Below are 20,000 nucleotides of genomic sequence, written 5' to 3'. Positions count from 1 at the left end.
AATTAAGAAAATATAGATTTGCCCCCGGGTGGGCAAAAAAAAAGAGGGCTTTATTTTAAGGTGAAAGGCTAGTCTGTCTGAACAGGGTACTGTAAGGTTAAAGAGGCATTCAACATGAGAGTAGTGTCTCACACACACACACACACACCAGCTAGGTCACCCGTGATACAAGTCAGTATTCGACGTCCCTCCATAAGGACGTCGGGAGATGACATGGAAACCGGCCACTAGGGGCAACAGTGAGCACTGTTACCTTCAAGTAGTGTTCAGTTTTGCTAGGTGTTGTTGGGCGTAAGCATCTACCTTTGCCTCTGTTTCCAAATGTTGCAAGTTCAAATCCAGTGATAGAAAGTTGTTTTTGAGATTTTTGTTTTACGCCTATCCCAAACCGTAATCCTTACCTTAAACGTTCAGAGTTAATGCCTAAACTTCACCTTAAACACTTTGAAATTTGACGTTTGAGAAACATGGATGAACGTCAAATTCTGAAGTGAGATTTGTGAGAGCTGGTTGGCCACACACCATCTACTATGTTGTTCTTCACCACACATACAGGAGAGTAGTGTCGTAGTGTCCCTCACAGACACACACACACACACACACACTCTGACCCCCCCCTCCCCCGCACCACCACCACACACACACACACACAAATCATCCACTATGTTCACCTCTGGCGTTGCTCATTTTCTCATGTGTCAAACCCTGAGCATCACTCCACCGCTATGAGCTGATGACATCATTAACCGTTGATGCTGAAGGTGCTCTCTTTTGGTGGGTGCCCAAAACATACACCACGGAAACATACATGGAATCCATCTAGACTGCCTTCTCTAGACTATCTGCCTGTCTCTTTTACACTGTGTCCATTCGTATAGCACATTATTAGCTGTGTCACCAATTCCACCCCCCAAGCAGCTAGTCTTAATTTACACACACACAGGCAGACAAGCAGGTGCGCACACACACGCGCACACACACGCGCACACACACACACACACACACACACACACACACACACACACACACACACACACACACACACACACACACACACACACACACACACACACACACACACACACACACACACACACACACACACACCTAGTCTGGTAACTAGAGCCACCTCCTTAGCATTAGACATTAGACGATAGGACAAGGACAGGCTGTGTGTGTCAGAGGTAGAATCGGTCACAGGGCGAGAGAGTGTGTGTGTGTGCGTGTGCGTGTGCGCATGAGCCACGTCTGTGTTTATGTGTGTCTATGCTGTGTGTGTTTGCGTGCGTGATTGGCTTTTTTGCATCCAGCGCGCGCTGCCAAGCCCTGTTGAGTGGTAAAGTTGTAGTTTTGACATGGCCCTCGTCCTGCCGGCCCGGAGATAGACAGGCCTTTTCATTCTGTTTGACTGTTATCTGGCCCGCGCAAACCACCAGCCTGACGGCTCCCCTTTCATCAACCACACAGAGAGGGAGAGAGAGAGGATGGGGAGAGAGAGGGAAGGGGGAGAAGGAGAGGGGGAGAGACAAGAGAGAGAGGATAGAATGAAAAAAAGAGATGATCGGAGAGAGAGAGCAAGAGGATGGAGAGAAGAAGAGGGAAAAGAGAGTGGATGGGGTGATGGAGAAGAGGTGGGGGTCAGGCAGAGGAGAGGAGAAGGAGGAGGAGGGTAGTTAGGGGTTCTGTTTTGTCTCAGGGATTTAAAAAAAAGGTGGGTTTCTGGCAGCAGCCAAGGCCACACTGAAGCTGAGACGGACACAATGTCCCCTCTGTCTCCCAGAGAAAGGAGCTCCTGACAGGAATCAGCTTTCAATTAGGCTCCCCCTACCACACACACGCACACACACACTTGCGCATGAGCACACACACGCAAGAGTACACACGCACACACACACACACACACACACACGCACACCTTCCCCCCACCTCTCACCAGAGGCGTAGATGAGGCATAGATTATAGGTGACCTCATGACAACCAAAGTGTTCCTTATTGTCGGCTAATGTAGTGGCAAGCAGAGCAGTCGTCCACCACCGAACTGGCCTTCACTTTTAGCACGCTAATAGTCTCTCTTACTTTCTCTCTCTCTCTCTCTCTCTCTCTCTCTCTCTCTCTCTCTCTCTCTCTCTCTTTCTCACTCACTCTTTTTCTCTCCTCTCCCCCTTCATTCCCTTTATCTCTCTCTCTGTCTCTCTCTCTCTCTCTCTCTCTCTCTCTCTTTCTCTCTTTCTCTCTCTCTCTCTCTCTCTCTCTCTCTCTCTCTCTCTCCATCTCGCTCTCTGTCAGAGCCCGTAGAAGAAGTCGTTCCACGTTGTAATCTCCACAGTTATCCACACTGTGACCAGTTATGGGATTCTAGACCCAATTGGAGGTCCGTCTGCTGCCTCCCTCAGCCAGTTGTCTCCTTGTCACCACTCCCACTTCAGAGTGTTGGGCTGTTCTGGCAGTTCCTTATTTTCACAATGCCTTTTTAGACTCCTCCTCTGCCACTGAACCTGTTCTAATGCTTGTATATTTCTTTCCCTCTCTACTTCTGCGTTGAAGTATTCACTCGATCCCAACACACATCGGATAGGCTGCGACTAGACTGAGTGTTAGAGTCCAACACACATGTCAGATACCTCCAAATACTCAAGCTGTGCGTATAAGGTATTAAGCATCATCAGTCTGGCATGGGTAATGGTAATGACTCTAAATATACCAGCGAACAGACAGACAGGCCACAACCCATCTCACTGCTCAGGAATGCATGCTTTCAAAAGAAACATGAAGCAATTCATGAGAAATGTTGTGTGAAAATAATGTTTTCCTATCTAGTGGACTGTTTGACTCAGTGGTGTCATTTTTTCGTATGGTGTGTGTGTGTGTACGTCTGTGTGTGTGCGTCTGTGTGCGTCTGTGTGTGTGTGCGTCTGTGTGTGTGTACGTCTGTGTGTGTGCGTCTGTGTGTGTGTGTGTGTGTGTACGTCTGTGTATGTGTGTCTGTTTCTGTGTGTGTGTGTGTACGTCTGTGTGTGTGCGTCTCTGTGTGTGTGGGTGTGTGTGTGTGTGTGTGTCTGTGTGTGTGTGTGTGTGTGTGTCTGTGTGTGTGTGTGTTGTGTGTGTGTCTGTGTGTGTCTGTGTGTGTGTGTGTGTGTGTGTGTGTGTGTGTCTGTGTTTGTGTCTGTGTGCCTGTATCTGTGTGTGTGTGTGGAACAGCAACAGGTGTTGTCAATGGGGAGCCCTATAGGAACTATCTGAATAGAAGTCAGGATATGAATATGGGATATGTACACTCAGGAGCACCTGCAGAGCCCCTAGAGAACACACACACACACACACATCACACACACACACACAGGAAATGCTAGACCGGACACATTCCATTGCACATCCTCATTTCATTGTGCTACACAGAGAGAGAGAGAGAAACACACACACAGGTGGGGAGAAGCTGCAATACTAATGACAAAAAGAAAAAAATACACCTAAAGCTCATTCCCTGAAAGTGGAAATGGTCCCCTTAAGAGGTGTGTGTGTGTGCGTGTGTGTGTGTGTGTGCATGCATGTGCACATGCGTGTATTAGAGTGAGAGAGAGCCTCCTCTCACCAGCCCCCCAGTGTGATCCCTATCAGTGAAGTGATGATGTAGAAGCTGGCCAGACAGAAACAGATTGAATTCTCCGGCTAGGAAGACGAGTGATACCCCTGACCACCCACTCAGTCCCTAATCCCAACCACTAGCCCCAACCCCTACCCCTCAGTGGTATCCCCAGGCCCCAGCCCCCAGGCCCCAGCCCCCAGGCCCGGTACCCTAGCAGAGGGAGAGGTGGGCTAGTAGCCGGAGGGTTGCCGATTCAAATCCTGCACTGAGCGATTAAAAAAAGGAGGGAAGTGAATTGGCTGCTGGTTTGAGATACCTATGACCATCCACTACACACTTAATAGAAGTGTAGTGTGCTAGACTGTAGTGCCCTATCTGGCCACTGTATGCTATCAGTAGGGTTGTTGAGACAGTAGGTTTGTACACAGTGTTTCCTGGGGAGGAAGTATCAGTGATTCTCCACACACATGCACACGTTCTTTCTGCATTGTTGGGAAAGGCCCTGTAAAGAAGCATGTCCCTGTAAAGAAGCATGTCCCTGTAAAGAAGCATGTCCCTGTAAAGAAGCATGTCCCTGTACGAAGCATGTCCCTGTACGAAGCATGTCCCTGTAAAGAAGCATGTCCCTGTACGAAGCATGTCCCTGTACGAAGCATGTCCCTGTAAAGAAGCATGTCCATGTAAAGAAGCATGTCCCTGTACGAAGCATGTCCCTGTAAAGAAGCATGTCCCTGTAAAGAAGCATGTCCCTGTAAAGAAGCATGTCCCTGTAAAGAAGCATGTCCCTGTAAAGAAGCATGTCCCTGTACGAAGCATGTCCCTGTACGAAGCATGGCCCTGTAAAGAAGCATGTCCCTGTAAAGAAGCATGTCCCTGTAAAGAAGCATGTCCCTGTACGAAGCATTTCACTGTACGAAGCATGTCCCTGTAAAGAAGCATGTCCCTGTATGAAGCATGTCCCTGTACGAAGCATGTCCCTGTAAAGAAGCATGTCCCTGTAAAGAAGCATGTCCCTGTAATGAAGCATGTCCCTGTAAAGAAGCATGTCGCTGTAAAGAAGCATGTCCCTGTAAAGAAGCATGTCCCTGTAAAGAAGCATGTCCCTGTACGAAGCATTTCACTGTACGAAGCATGTCCCTGTAAAGAAGCATGTCCCTGTATGAAGCATGTCCCTGTACGAAGCATGTCCCTGTAAAGAAGCATGTCGCTGTAAAGAACCATGTCCCTGTAAAGAAGCATGTCCCTGTAAAGAAGCATTTCACTGTACGCTTCGTAAACCTGTTTACGAAGCGTGTTATTAATACAATTAGATTTGACAGACACACACACATACACTGTAGGCACACTGTAAATACTGTCTATAGTACACACAGACACACACTCTAGCACTGTCAGCACACAAGCGCACACTGCACCACACCCCCATGACTCAAATGTAATGTAAATGCTAACCCTAGCCTTAAATTAAGACCAAAAAGCACATTTTTATTTTCATTATTTTTTACAATATAGACAATTTTGACTTTGCAGCTGGCCTATCTAAGGGGAAATCGCTCAGTTCTGCCTCCAGGACAAGACTCGTGAAAATAAATGTCAACCTGCTCTCCTCGGTGGCTGCCACCGCGACCAGGGGTCATGGGGTGGCTCAGATAAGACCAGGGGGTTTTGTAAAGGGAAGCTTGACTTTCAGCGCACAGGAAGAAGGGATGAATGGAGGGATGAATAACCCGCAGGAGAGGAGGGAGGAGGGCGGCTGAAACTCCAAACCACCGCCACATCTGATAAGGGGGCGCGCAGCGGTAAAGCTGGTGTAAAAGAGAAGGTTAGCGGTAGAATAACGACAGAGGGAGAAAGAAAGCAAGGGAAACAATGAGGGAAGGTGAATGGATGAAAGCGGGACGAAGGGAGAACTGGAGGGGGGATTGGGAGCGATGGAGAGAACACGAAAGAGACAGAAATCATTTAAGAGCGAGAGGGGAAAAAGGGAAAGAGTGGCGGTCTGAATTTGCGAGCTTTGACATGGTGCCCATCTGTCTGTGAATTAAAGGAGGGATATGAATGGCAGACTTCCTCTTAACTCTCCAATAGACTCAGACCAAGCGTGCATACTGCTTCAATGAGAGTGACAGAACGAGAGAGAGACAGAGGGGGGGGGGGTGAGGGAATGAGCAACGAGAGGGTTCCAAAATAGAGATATGTTCCACCTTGTCCTCAAAGATGGCCGCCCCTTCTGTCCAACTTTCTGGCCCTCTCTCGCCCTCCTTCTCAACCTCTCTCTGAGATACTTTGACGATAGCGTTTTTAAAAAACAGAGCGGAATAGTTTTACAGATTCAACCGTAAAACGGTCAGCTTGGAACTATGAGAGGCGCGGCAGGGGGCCAGTGCCCACCCCTGAGATCTAATTGCTCTTCGGCCCCCTTCACCACGTGTCAGATGATCTGGACAGGAAGCGCTGTCCTGGGAGCCACACACACACACACACACACACACACACACACACAAGCACACACACACGCACACACACACACACACACACACACACACACACACACACACACACACACACACACACACACACACACACACACACACACACACACACACACACACACACACACACACACACACACACACACACAGAGAGAAGCATACAGATACACACATGCACACACATACAGATGTAGATACACAAATGCACAGAAACATACACACACATTTGTGAGAAATTTAATTATAGTGCTCATCTTGTGCTCAACTAAGGTGAAACACATTTTGGTTAAATGCTTTTAGGGTAACTAAGAAAGATTCCTACCGTGTTTAAGCTAAGCTAAGCTAAGGTACACTGTATTTCTGTGTGATGATGCTGGAAGTGAGCAGAATTAGTGGAAAGTGCGGAGGAGCGTTGAAAAGTTGGAATGTTTGCTTTGTGAACAAGATGAGATTTTGGGCTCCATCTTGAAGCCGAGCCGCTCTCCAGTCTCTGGGCCTCTGAATGTGTCTTTGTGAAGAAGCAGGCACGCACATGCACACACACACACACATACATTATTACATTCTCCACCACACACACACACACACACACACACACACACACACACACACACACACACACACACACACACACATGGAAGCATACATATACACACGCACAAGCACACACACACGCACACACACACACACACACACACACAGGTATTCACATATCTACACATATATGTATACACACACACATTATATACAGTATTCACAGTACACACAATTAACCCTTTGAAACCCTCTCTATGTACAGTTGTGTGTCCCAGTTATCTTTACCCTCGCTCTGATTATGGGCTCACCCTGGGGAATAGAATCAAGGAGACACAGGTCTCTCTATAAGTGAATTGTATTGGAGGGGTGTGTGTTTCTAGAGCCTGGGGTCCAAGGTTAAATATACAGAACACACGGGGGGCTAGGCATCCACATCCAACAGGACAGTCCCATCCCCTTTTCATCCGCAACAGTCTGCTTTTTCTGCTGTGTAGGTGTGTGTACGTGCATGTACATTGTGTGTGTGTGTGTATATACAGTGCCTTCTGAAAGTAATCATACCCCTTATTCCAAATTTAAAAATTAAAGTTTTCACTTTGTCATTATGGGGTATTGTGTGCAGCCCCCAAAAATTATAAAATATTTTTGCCATTTTGAATTCAGGTTGTAACACAACAACATGTGGAAGGAGTCAAGGGGTGAGAAGGCACTGTACATTGTTTGTGTATGCGTGTGAAGCACAAGCATGCCACCCCACACACACACACACACACACACATGTCTAAGCATGTCGTCGTCGCCCCCCCCCCCCCCCCCCCACACTGCTGGGGTCACAATCCAAAGTCCCCTCCCGAGGCCCCGGCTCCGACTCGTTGGCCTTTACCGGCAAATGAAGCTTTCCACGGATCACCGAACCCATCAGCGTGCCCCTGTCCCACCCCTGAAATCTGAGCAATTATTTTTGACGTGTAACATCAATAATCTCATTAATTTTTTCCCTCTCCGCTACCTTACACGGCAGAGGGCGAGCGCTTTCTCTCTCTCCACTCTCTTATCTGTGTCTGCGGGAAATATGACACGGTGTGGCACTCGATAAACCCATTTTTTTTGCACCATCGATCCTCATAACTCGCTTGTTTTCCCTCCCCCTCTCTCTCTCTCTGTTTCTTTGTGTTCCCCCTCTCTCTCTCTCTGTTTCTTTGTGTTCCCCCTCTCTCTCGTCCTCTAGCTCCTCTATGGAAATGGTATTGACGGGCGGCGCGGTGTTAAATTATTAAGTAAATGTTAGGAGATGATGTCAATGATGTGTGTGTATTGTAAAGAGCAGCGGGAGGGGAGGGCAGGAGGTGGGGGGAGTACAGCTCCATGTCTCCTGATGAATTGAATCTCCCAGAGCAGGAACGTGTGTACTTCACGGTGTGAAACAGACACTTGCAGAGAGGCGTCCCACACAGAGAGAGAATCAAGGCCCCTGAGTATGTATGACATGACATGTGGAGACGCACTGAATGGGTGTATGAGAAGGTGGAGATGGCTTTCAAAACCCTCGACCACACGGAGAAAGATCAATGGAACACTTTCTCTTTCTCTCTCTCTCCCATCTCTCTCACTCTGTCTCTCTCTTTCTGGTGTCTTTCATTACGACGCCGGTGATCTTTTTCCAAAGAGAATTCACCTCTTTTTGCTCCATCGATCACCAAAGTTATTGTTTACCCTATTATGGCCTAATTGCCATGTTCTCTGTAACCTTCTATTGGGCTCTGAGGCACCACTCCTGCACTAGGCTAATGGCTAGGCTAATGGCTAACAGCGGCAGGTATAATGGCTCTAAGCTAATTTGGCTAGGGCTAAATGTGTCCACGCGGACTAGCTAACTACCCAGCGGTGCTAACCTGGCTGCAGTGCTAGCGCTAGGAGAGCCATCAATCTCTTCCCCAAGGCTAACTAGCGTTGGCCGCGGTGTCGCTGCGCGGCTAACTGCAGGCCGTCGGCGTCACTAATAAGTCATCCCACTGATATGGCTTTTTAATTAGCGTCTCATGGCTAAGGGCTCCGCACGGACCCTTTCTTGTACACACACACACACACACACACACACACACACACACACACACACACACACACACACTCCAACATCGATGCCTTTTGTTTGCCTTTCATTTACATATATGCACGCTAAGGCCCAAATTAGAGGAGCCTGATTAATTGTGCATGCTGGGTAATACATAGGTGTGTGTGTGTCCTAAACACTCCCTCAGGCAGGACAGGCGCTGTTAGCTCTGTTAGCGCTGTTAGCTCTGTTAGGGGGATTGCGGTGAAACAGCCAGCTAAAGACTGTTGTTTGCGGAGGAGTAATTAAAATAACTCTCAAACACACACACACACACACACTCCTACATATATATACAGTGGGGCAAAAAAGTATTTAGTCAGCTACCAATTGTGCAAGTTCTCCCAGATTCAGTCTTCCCAGCCTGGTGCAGGTCTACAATTTTGTTTCTGGTGTCCTTTGACCGCTCTTTGGCCTTGGCCATAGTGGAGTTTGGAGTGTGACTGTTTGAGGTTGTGGACAGGTGTCTTTTATACTGATAACAAGTTCAAACAGGTGCCATTAATACAGGTAACGAGTGTAGGACAGAGGGGCCTCTTAAAGAAGAAGTTACAGGTCTGTGAGAGCCAGAAATATTGCTTGTTTGTAGGTGACCAAATACTTATTTTCCACCATAATTTGCAAATAAATTCATAAAAAATCGTACAATGTGATTTTCTGGATTTTGTTTCTGGAGAACTTGCACAATTGGTGGCTGACTAAATACTTTTTTGCCCCGTTGTATGTATATATATATATATGCTCATACGGTGAAAGGGGAGAAAGTGTGTGTTTGTGGGGGTTGAGCTCTGAGTTACCTTTGCGGCTTCAGGCATTCCTTACCTCAAACTACACAGAAATCGTGTCTAGCATCTTGCCTAGCAATACAGTTACTTTCAAAGGTTTTGTTTGATCATTGTGACATACACTGAGTGTAGAAAACATTAAGAACACCTTCCTGATATTGAGTTGCACCCCCCTTTTGCCCTCAAAACAGCCTAAATTAATGGCCTCTACAAGGTGTCGAAGGCGTTCCACAGGGATGCTGGCCCATGTTGACTCCAATGCTTCCCACAGTTGTGTCAAGTTGGCTGGATGTCCTTTGGGTGGTGGACCATTCTTGATACACATGGGAAACCCAGCAGCGTTGCAATTCTTGGCATAAACCGGTGCGCCTGGCACCTACTACCATACCCCGTTCAAAGGCACTTCAATCTTTTTGTCTTGCCCATTCACCCTCTGAATGGCACACATACACAATCCATGTCTTAATCGTCTCAAGGCTTAAAAAATCCTTCTTTAACTCGTCTCCTCCCCTTCATCTACACTGATTGAATTGGATTTAACATGTGACATCAATAAGGGATCATAGCTTTCACTTGGATCCACTTGGTCAGTCTGTGTCATGGAAAGAGCAGGTGTTCATAATGTTTTGTCCACTCATTTTAGGATCATGTAACTGACGTTCCACTTTTTATTTTCCCCCCATGTGTCCTTGATCTTCAATAGGTGAGTGACATTCATTGCAATTATTTGATACCAGGTCAGTGTGTTCAGTTAGTGGGCCCTTTCCTTTCAATGAGACAGACAGGGACCGTTGTACCATCCACACCTAATTATATGCCTGAGATGTAAGGGACACATATTATTATTATTCCTTACTTTAAATGACTCCACACGTCATTTCATGGAAACATTTCACACAATGTCAACCTCCGAAAATGTCTGTCCAGATGTGTCCCCTCCCATCTCTGGTCAGCCAACCAACACCCAGCAACCATCTAACAGCGTGTACCGATCCAACAAGTGTGCGTGTGTGTGTGTGTGCCTGCGCATGTGCACATGTCTCAGGTACCTGAATTACTCTGCCATGGACAGTTCCTCCATATTGCTCCACAAATTCACGCTTTCAAGTCCCTTTCATGACTTTGTGCCTTTCAAGGGTCTTGGTGTGAGTTGGTTCTGTTTCAGTATGCTGATTGGGTAATTATGTGTGATTGTGTTCCCAGTGGAAAGCAGTCCTGAGAGTGTTTCTCTAAATGACTGAATTATGCTGGACCATTGAAGAGGCCTGTGGGGAGCCGTACACTGCTCTCCCAGGCCATTAGGGAAAGGCAACCCTTTAGAATAGACTTGCTATTAATCGTTGGTTACTTTGAAAAGTCACTGCTGTTGTTTCCCTGGCAGTGTCTGAATTGGCACCCTATTCTCTATATAGTGCCCATGAGGAGCTGGACAAAGGTAGGGCACTATATAAGGAATCTCAGACACAGATCCAAGAACGGCAGATCCAAGAAGGTTGGATTTTGTTAACTAAAATCAATGAAGAAATGTGATGATAGTTGGCAGTGATCCGATCACTGGGTGGTGGGGAGGTTTGGTTGTGCTACAGTGCCCCTGGTGGTCAGATGGACCAATAGGTCAGCAGCACCAAAAACACACACACATACATACACACACACACACACACACACATATACACACAGAACAGGTGGAAGTGGGGAACAGGGAAACGTGCCACCTTTTTTTATTGTGGTGGGAAAAGGACACAATCACCTGGTGTTTCTGTTCGTCTGTGTGTCTGCCCTCCCTCTCTCCTCTCCGTCTCTCTAGTGGGGTTGATGATGACGGTGGTCTCTAAAAAGCTCCTGCCCAAACGTCTCTTTTGTCTGACAGAAGGGGCAAAATCCTGTCAACAGCTTCTCGTCCTTCTCCTCCCTCTCTTCCTTGTCTCTTTGGAACCTGACATCTGAGACTGTTTCTGATATGAGACGAGATCTGAATGGTTGAAGGTTGATGGTGTTGTCATATAAGCACTTGATTATTAACTAGTGTTGTTAAATTAATATTTATATTTTAATGAATGATTAATTGATCATAGCAGGGTAGAGGGGGGAAGATAGGCGGTGAGTCTCCTCACGCAGCTCCACCTTGGGGCCCTTTGCCTCAGCGCAGCCATCCTAATGCACCCTGCTTAAACATTAGCGTCCTTGCTCTGATAGGAGGGAGGGAAGAGGGGTCCTCCACCACATCCATACATCAAGCCATAGATCCCTCTTCTCATTAAGGTAGATTGATACCCATCACTGCAGTGTGAGCTGAAACACACTCTCAATATTGTGATTAACACAGAACAAATGGCCCCGGGTTACATGACGCACACACGCATACACACACACACACACACACACACACACACACACACACACACACACACACACACACACACACACACACACACATACACACCCTAATACTTTCACACACGCACACCACCCAGATGAGATGAGCGGCAGACTTTAATTAAAAGCCTGTGGGTGGAGGGGGGCAGCTGGCGGTAGGGGTCTCCAGCCCCCATTATCTCCCTGTCAGGGCCCACAAGAGTCATTGGGAGGGTGAAGGTTAAGGCCGGGGCTGGGACTCAGGGCAGGGACAGCCATAAACATACCTCAGCCTGGCCACTGGAAACCATCGCTCAGCCACAAGGACCCAAAGATATACGGTCTAACAACAGGGAGAGAGAGAGAAGAGGAAGAGAGAGAGAGAGAGCTTGGAAAGGCGCTAAAACTAGTGCTTAGCGCGAGTCAAGCTGGAGGTGCTCTGGAGCTCAATGGCTGTATTGTTTTCACCCTTCTTGAACCGCGGCCAGACGCTGAGATATTTTCGAAGATGGAGAAAAAAAAAGAAAGTACCGAGGTGGAAATGAAACAATGGTTTCCACAACAGTAAAATAGGCATTTTCCTCCTGTCCTCCTGTGCGGCCCGACACTCAGCCAAAGTCACTTTATCACCCCGCTGCCTTTGTAACACACACGTATTCCCCCCCACGTCCCGTCGGTCTACAGCCCCCGTCCCCGTCGGTCTACAGCCCCCTCCCTACGGTCTACAGCCCCCTCCCATCAGTCTACAGCCACCCACCCTCCCGTTGGTCTACAGCCCTGGTCCCCGTCAGTCTACAGCCCCCTCCCGTCAGTCTACAGCCCTCTCCCGTCGGCCTTCAGCCCCCTCCCGTCAGTCTACAGCCCTCTCCCGTCAGTCTACAGCCACCCACCCTCCCGTCGGTCTACAGCCCCCGTCCCCGTCGGTCTACAGCCCCGGTCCCCGTCGGTCTACAGCCCCGGTCCCCGTCGGTCTACAGCCCCCTCCCGTCGGTCTACAGCCCCCTCCCGTCAGTCTACAGCCCACCCGCCCTCCCGTCGGTCTACAGCCACCCCCGTCAGTCTACAGCCACCCCCCCTCCCGTCGGTCTACAGCCACCCCCGTCGGTCTACAGCCCCCTTCCGTCAGTCTACAGCCCCCGTCCCTGTCGGTCTACAGCCCCCGTCCCCGTCGGTCTACAGCCCCCATCCCCGTCGGTCTACAGCCCCCTCCCATCAGTCTACAGCCACCCACCCTCCCGGTGGTCTATAGTCCCCTTCCGTCAGTCTACAGCCCCCGTCCCCGTCGGTCTACAGCCCCCCGCCCTCCCGTCGGTCTACAGCCCCCGTCCCCGTTGGTCTACAGCCCCCCTCCCGTCGGTCTACAGGCCCCTCCCGTCGGTCTACAGCCCCTCCCGTCAGTCTACAGCCCCCTTCCATCAGTCTACAGCCACCCGCCCTCCCGTTGGTCTACAGCCCCCCCGCCCTCCCGTCGGTCTCAGCCCCCGTCCCTGTCGGTCTACAGCCCCCGTCCCCGTCGGTCTACAGCCCCCTCCCGTCGGTCTACAGGCCCCTCCCGTCGGTCTACAGCCCCCTCCCGTCGGTCTACAGCCCTCTCCCGTCGGTCTACAGCCCCCTCCCATCAGTCTACAGCCACCCGCCCTCCCGTCGGTCTACAGCCCCCATCCCCGTCGGTCTACAGCCCCCGTCCCCGTCGGTCTACAGCCCCCTCCCGTCGGTCTACAGCCCCCTCCCGTTTGTCTACAGCCCCCGTCCCCGTCGGTCTACAGCCCCCTCCCGTCGGTCTACAGCCCCCCTCCCGTCGGTCTACAGCCCCCTCCCATCGGTCTACAGCCCCCTCCCGTCGGTCTAACAGCCCCCTCCCGTCAGTCTACAGCCCCCTCCTGTCGGTCTACAGCCCCCCGCCCACCCGTAGGTCTACAGCCCCTGTCCCGTCAGTCTACAGCCCCCTCCCGTCGGTCTACAGCCCCCCGCCCACCTGTCGGTCTACAGCCCCCTCCCGTCGGTCTACAGCTCCCGTCCCCGTCAGTCTACAGCCCCCTCCCGTCGGTCTACAGCCTCCCGCCCTTCCGTCGGTCTACAGCCCCCGTCCCCGTCAGTCTACAGCCCCCGTCCCCCGTCAGTCTACAGCCCCCTCCCGTCGGTCTACAGCCCCCGTCCCCGTCGGTCTACAGCCCCCTCCCGTCGGTCTACAGCCCCCCCCCGTCAGTCTACAGCCCTGGTCCCCGTCGGTCTACAGCCCCGGTCCCCGTCGGTCTACAGCCCCCATCCCCGTCGGTCTACAGCCCCCTCCCATCAGTCTACAGCCACCCACCCTCCCGGTGGTCTATAGTCCCCTTCCGTCAGTCTACAGCCCCCGTCCCCGTCGGTCTACAGCCCCCCGCCCTCCCGTCGGTCTACAGCCCCCGTCCCCGCTGGTCTACAGCCCCCTCCCGTCGGTCTACAGGCCCCTCCCGTCGGTCTACAGCCCCCTCCCGTCAGTCTACAGCCCCCTTCCATCAGTCTACAGCCACCCGCCCTCCCGTTGGTCTACAGCCCCCCGCCCTCCCGTCGGTCTCAGCCCCCGTCCCTGTCGGTCTACAGCCCCCGTCCCCGTCGGTCTACAGCCCCCTCCCGTCGGTCTACAGGCCCCTCCCGTCGGTCTACAGCCCCCTCCCGTCGGTCTACAGCCCTCTCCCGTCGGTCTACAGCCCCCTCCCATCAGTCTACAGCCACCCGCCCTCCCGTCGGTCTACAGCCCCCCGCCCTCCCGTCGGTCTACAGCCCCCATCCCCGTCGGTCTACAGCCCCCGTCCCCGTCGGTCTACAGCCCCCTCCCGTCAGTCTACAGCCCCCCTCCCGTTTGTCTACAGCCCCGTCCCCGTCGGTCTACAGCCCCCTCCCGTCGGTCTACAGCCCCCTCCCGTCGGTCTACAGCCCCCTCCCATCGGTCTACAGCCCCCTCCCGTCGGTCTACAGCCCCCTCCTGTCAGTCTACAGCCCCCTCCTGTCGGTCTACAGCCCCCCGCCCACCCGTAGGTCTACAGCCCCTGTCCCTGTCAGTCTACAGCCCCCTCCCGTCGGTCTACAGCCCCCCGCCCACCTGTCGGTCTACAGCCCCCTCCCGTCGGTCTACAGCTCCCGTCCCCGTCAGTCTACAGCCCCCTCCCGTCGGTCTACAGCCTCCCGCCCTTCCGTCGGTCTACAGCCCCCGTCCCCGTCAGTCTACAGCCCCCGTCCCCGTCAGTCTACAGCCCCCTCCCGTCGGTCTACAGCCCCCGTCCCCGTCGGTCTACAGCCCCCGTCCGTCGGTCTACAGCCCCCTCCCGTCGGTCTACAACCCCCTCCCGTCAGTCTACAGCCCCCGTCCCCGTCAGTTTACAGCCCCCTCCCGTCGGCGTACAGCCCCCTCCCGTCGGTCTACAGCCCCCTCCCGTCGGTCTACAGCCCCCCGCCCTCCCGTCGGTCTACAGCCTCCTCTCGTCGGTCTACAGCCCCCCGCCCTCCCGTCGGTCTACAGCCCCCTCCCGTCGGTCTACAGCCCCTGTCCCCGTCGGTCTACAGCCCCCTCCCGTCGGTCTACAGCCTCCCGCCCTTCCGTCGGTCTACAGCCCCCGTCCCCGTCAGTCTACAGCCCCCTCCCGTCGGTCTACAGCCCCCGTCCCCGTCGGTCTAGAGCCCCTTCCGTCGGTCTACAGCCCCCTCCCGTCGGTCTACAGCCCCCTCCCATCAGTCTACAGCCCCCGTCCCCGTCAGTCTACAGCCCCCTCCCGTCGGCCTACAGCCCCCTCCCGTCGGTCTACAGCCCCCCGCCCTCCCGTCGGTCTACGGCCTCCTCCCGTCGGTCTACAGCCCCCCGCCCTCCCGTCGGTCTACAGCTCCCTCCCGTCGGTCTACAGCCCCCTCCCGTCGGTCTACAGCCCCCTCCCGTCGGTCTACAGCCCCTGTCCCCGTCGGTCTACAGCCCCCTCCCGTCGGTCTACAGCCCCCCGCCTTCCCGTCGGTCTACAGCCCCCCGCCCTCCCGTCGGTCTACAGCCCCTCCCGTCAGTTTACAGCCCCTGTCCCCGTTGGTCTACAGCCCCCTCCCGTCGGTCTACAGCCCCCCTCCCTCTCGTCGGTCTACATCCCCCGTCCCCCTCGGTCTACAGCCCCCTCCCGTCGGTCTACAGCCCTCTTCCGTCAGTCTACAGCCACCCGCCTTCTCGTCGGCCTACAGCCCCCTCCCGTCGGTCTACAGCCCCCTCCCATCAGTCTACAGCCACCCACCCTCCCGTTGGTCTACAGCCCTGGTCCCCGTCAGTCTACAGCCCTGGTCCCCGTCGGTCTACAGCCCCGGTCCCCGTCGGTCTACAGCCCCCTCCCGTCGGTCTACAGCCCCCTCCCGTCAGTCTACAGCCACCCGCCCTCCCGTCGGTCTACAGCCACCCCCGTCAGTCTACAGCCCACCCCCCCTCCCGTCGGTCTACAGCCACCCCCGTCGGTCTACAGCCCCCTTCCGTCAGTCTACAGCCCCCGTCCCTGTCGGTCTACAGCCCCCGTCCCCGTCGGTCTACAGCCCCCATCCCCGTCGGTCTACAGCCCCCTCCCATCAGTCTACAGCCACCCACCCTCCCGGTGGTCTATAGTCCCTTCCGTCAGTCTACAGCCCCCGTCCCCGTCGGTCTACAGCCCCCCGCCCTCCCGTCGGTCTACAGCCCCCGTCCCCGTTGGTCTACAGCCCCCTCCCGTCGGTCTACAGGCCCCTCCCGTCGGTCTACAGCCCCCTCCCGTCGGTCTACAGCCCCCTTCCATCAGTCTACAGCCACCCGCCCTCCCGTTGGTCTACAGCCCCCCGCCCTCCCGTCGGTCTCAGCCCCCGTCCCCGTCGGTCTACAGCCCCCGTCCCCGTCGGTCTACAGCCCCCTCCCGTCGGTCTACAGGCCCCTCCCGTCGGTCTACAGCCCCCTCCCGTCGGTCTACAGCCCTCTCCCGTCGGTCTACAGCCCCCTCCCATCAGTCTACAGCCACCCGCCCTCCCGTCGGTCTACAGCCCCCCGCCCTCCCGTCGGTCTACAGCCCCCATCCCCGTCGGTCTACAGCCCCCGTCCCCGTCGGTCTACAGCCCCCTCCCGTCGGTCTACAGCCCCCTCCCGTTTGTCTACAGCCCCCGTCCCCGTCGGTCTACAGCCCCCTCCGTCGGTCTACAGCCCCCTCCCATCGGTCTACAGCCCCCTCCCGTCGGTCTACAGCCCCCTCCCGTCAGTCTACAGCCCCCTCCTGTCGGTCTACAGCCCCCCGCCCACCCGTAGGTCTACAGCCCCTGTCTCCGTCAGTCTACAGCCCCCCTCCCGTCGGTCTACAGCCCCCCGCCCACCTGTCGGTCTACAGCCCCCTTCCCCGTCAGTCTACAGCCCCCTCCCGTCGGTCTACAGCTCCCGTCCCCGTCAGTCTACAGCCCCCTCCCGTCGGTCTACAGCCTCCCGCCCTTCCGTCGGTCTACAGCCCCCGTCCCCGTCAGTCTACAGCCCCCGTCCCCGTCAGTCTACAGCCCCCTCCCGTCGGTCTACAGCCCCCGTCCCCGTCGATCTACAGCCCCCTCCCGTCGGTCTACAACCCCCTCCCGTCAGTCTACAGCCCCCGTCCCCGTCAGTTTACAGCCCCCTCCCGTCGGCGTACAGCCCCCTCCCGTCGGTCTACAGCCCCCTCCCGTCGGTCTACAGCCCCCCGCCCTCCCGTCGGTCTACAGCCTCCTCTCGTCGGGTCTACAGCCCCCCGCCCTCCCGTCGGTCTACAGCCCCCTCCCGTCGGTCTACAGCCCCCTCCCGTCGGTCTACAGCCCCTGTCCCCGTCGGTCTACAGCCCCCTCCCGTCGGTCTACAGCCTCCCGCCCTTCCGTCGGTCTACAGCCCCCGTCCCCGTCAGTCTACAGCCCCCTCCCGTCGGTCTACAGCCCCCGTCCCCGTCGGTCTACAGCCCCTTCCGTCGGTCTACAGCCCCCTCCCGTCGGTCTACAGCCCCCTCCCGTCAGTCTACAGCCCCCGTCCCCGTCAGTCTACAGCCCCCTCCCGTCGGCCTACAGCCCCCTCCCCTTGGTCTACAGCCCCCCCGCCCTCCCGTCGGTCTACGGCCCCCTCCCGTCGGTCTACAGCCCCCCGCCCTCCCGTCGGTCTACAGCTCCCTCCCGTCGGTCTACAGCCCCCTCCCGTCGGTCTACAGCCCCCTCCCGTCGGTCTACAGCCCCTGTCCCCGTCGGTCTACAGCCCCCCGCCTTCTCGTCGGTCTACAGCCCCCCGCCTTCCCGTCGGTCTACAGCCCCCCGCCCTCCCGTCGGTCTACAGCCCCCTCCCGTCAGTTTACAGCCCCTGTCCCCGTTGGTCTACAGCCCCCTCCCGTCGGTCTACAGCCCCCTCCCTCTCGTCGGTCTACATCCCCCGTCCCCCTCGGTCTACAGCCCCCTCCCGTCGGTCTACAGCCCTCTTCCGTCGGTCTACAGCCCCCCCCCCGGCAGCCATGAGAATACCCAGATATTCCCCTAATCCTCGTTTAACAGTAACGCACGTCCCCTCACATTGCGCCACCTTTTACTGCCAGACATAATCCTATAGGACAGACGGCCCAGCACGCGCCCACCTCCCTCCCTAACTCACTAGACTCTTCTACACACACACACACACACACACACACACACACACACACACACACACTCACACACACACACTAGACTCTTCTATACACACACACTAAACCCAGCCACCAGCACCAACCCTAAAGTGCTATCCATCCCACACATGTACACTAACTTGATTTATTTGGCCAATTTTCCCCATTGACATCAATGTGTGATTTACCTTATTGTCCCAATGTAAATGTTAAGTTTGGACTCAAGTTCATTAGTAGGATAGGGGGTCTTTGTGTGTGTGTGTTTGTGAATGTGTGTGTGTGTGTGTGTGTGTGTGTGTGTGTGTGTGTGTGTGTGTGTGTGTGTGTGTGTGTGTGTGTGTGTGTGTGTGTGTGTAGAAGCGCCTGTTCGTTGTTTTAATCCCTGGGCTTATTTCAACCCCAAGCGCCCCTCATCAGAAGGTTTAGGGGGAAACCATATCCAAACAGAGCCAGGGAGGAGGTGGGCTCTTTTCTCTCTCTGTGATCCCCTCCAGCCCCAGAGTGTTACCAAACATGGGAGGCCATTACCTCCTCACACTCATCTGGTTCCAATCTCAGCCCAGTTCAGCTTTATCTGCTAACGCTAACCCACAGACCAGACCAGACACACACGCCTCTGTCTGTCTAACTGTCGGTCTGATGGTCGCTTTGTCTGTCTGTCTGTTTCTCTGTCTACCTTTCTCTCTCCCTCCCTCCTCGGTCTCTTAGTCTTGCTCTCCCCACCTCTGTCTCTCTCGATTACCCCTCTGCTTCCCTCTCTCCCCCCTTCTTTCTAATCCCTCATGTTATGAAAGGGTGCAGAGCCTTTTTCATGCTGAGATTCAGCAGGAGTTTTGCATTTGGAAGTCATATCTGAAAAGGTACGTTGTGCCGTGAATCTGAGCCCCATAAAATGAATTTGCATTTCACAGCACAAGGGTTTGATAGAGCGGGACCGGAGTCTGGGGCAAGACTGACCGTGGTTATTGGAACCATCTGCCCCGAATCTTCATTTGCAGTTACACTCCGAGTCCAGTTTCAAACCCCCTCCCCACCTGTTGCCAGCCGCTGGCCCTCCTCTAGTTCCTCTCTCTCCTCCCACTTTTATTGCTTCGTTCCTTCTCTCTGTTACGCGCACACATTTTCGTTTTTTCTGCCCACTTCCTCTCGTCCTGTCTTTTCACCTCTCTCCCTCTCTTTCTGCCTCTCTCTCCTCCATCTCCTCACCTGCTTCCCTCCCTCCCTCTCTCCCTCTCTTTCTGCCTCTCTCTCCCTCTCTTTCTGCCTCTCTCTCCCTCTCTTTCTGCCTCTCTCTCCTCCATCTCCTCACCTGCTTCCCTCCCTCCCTCCCTCTCCCTCTCCCTCTGACTCTCTCCACACACACACCCTCCCTCCCTCCCTCCCTCTCTCTCTCCCTCTGACTCTCTCCACACACCCTCCCTCCCTCCCTCCCTCTCTCTCTCTCTCTGACTCTCCACACACACACTCTCTCTCTTTCTCTTTCGCTCTCTGAAGACATTGTAAAGTAGTGTGGATATTGGA

General features: G+C 54.2%; 1 protein-coding gene across 8 annotated transcripts in view; it reads left to right on the top strand.

Annotated features, from left to right (window-relative positions):
* Positions 1 to 20,000, top strand: part of prdm16 (PR domain containing 16) — a 235,315-nt gene that overhangs the window by 168,781 nt on the left and 46,534 nt on the right. The gene's annotated exons all lie outside the window — the stretch shown is intronic.

Source organism: Oncorhynchus kisutch, linkage group LG17 (assembly GCF_002021735.2).
Source record: "Oncorhynchus kisutch isolate 150728-3 linkage group LG17, Okis_V2, whole genome shotgun sequence".
In the NCBI taxonomy this organism is placed as follows: domain Eukaryota; kingdom Metazoa; phylum Chordata; class Actinopteri; order Salmoniformes; family Salmonidae; genus Oncorhynchus; species Oncorhynchus kisutch.
The sequence above is the reverse complement of the archived record's forward strand: the minus strand, read 5'-3'. Positions and strand labels throughout refer to the sequence as shown.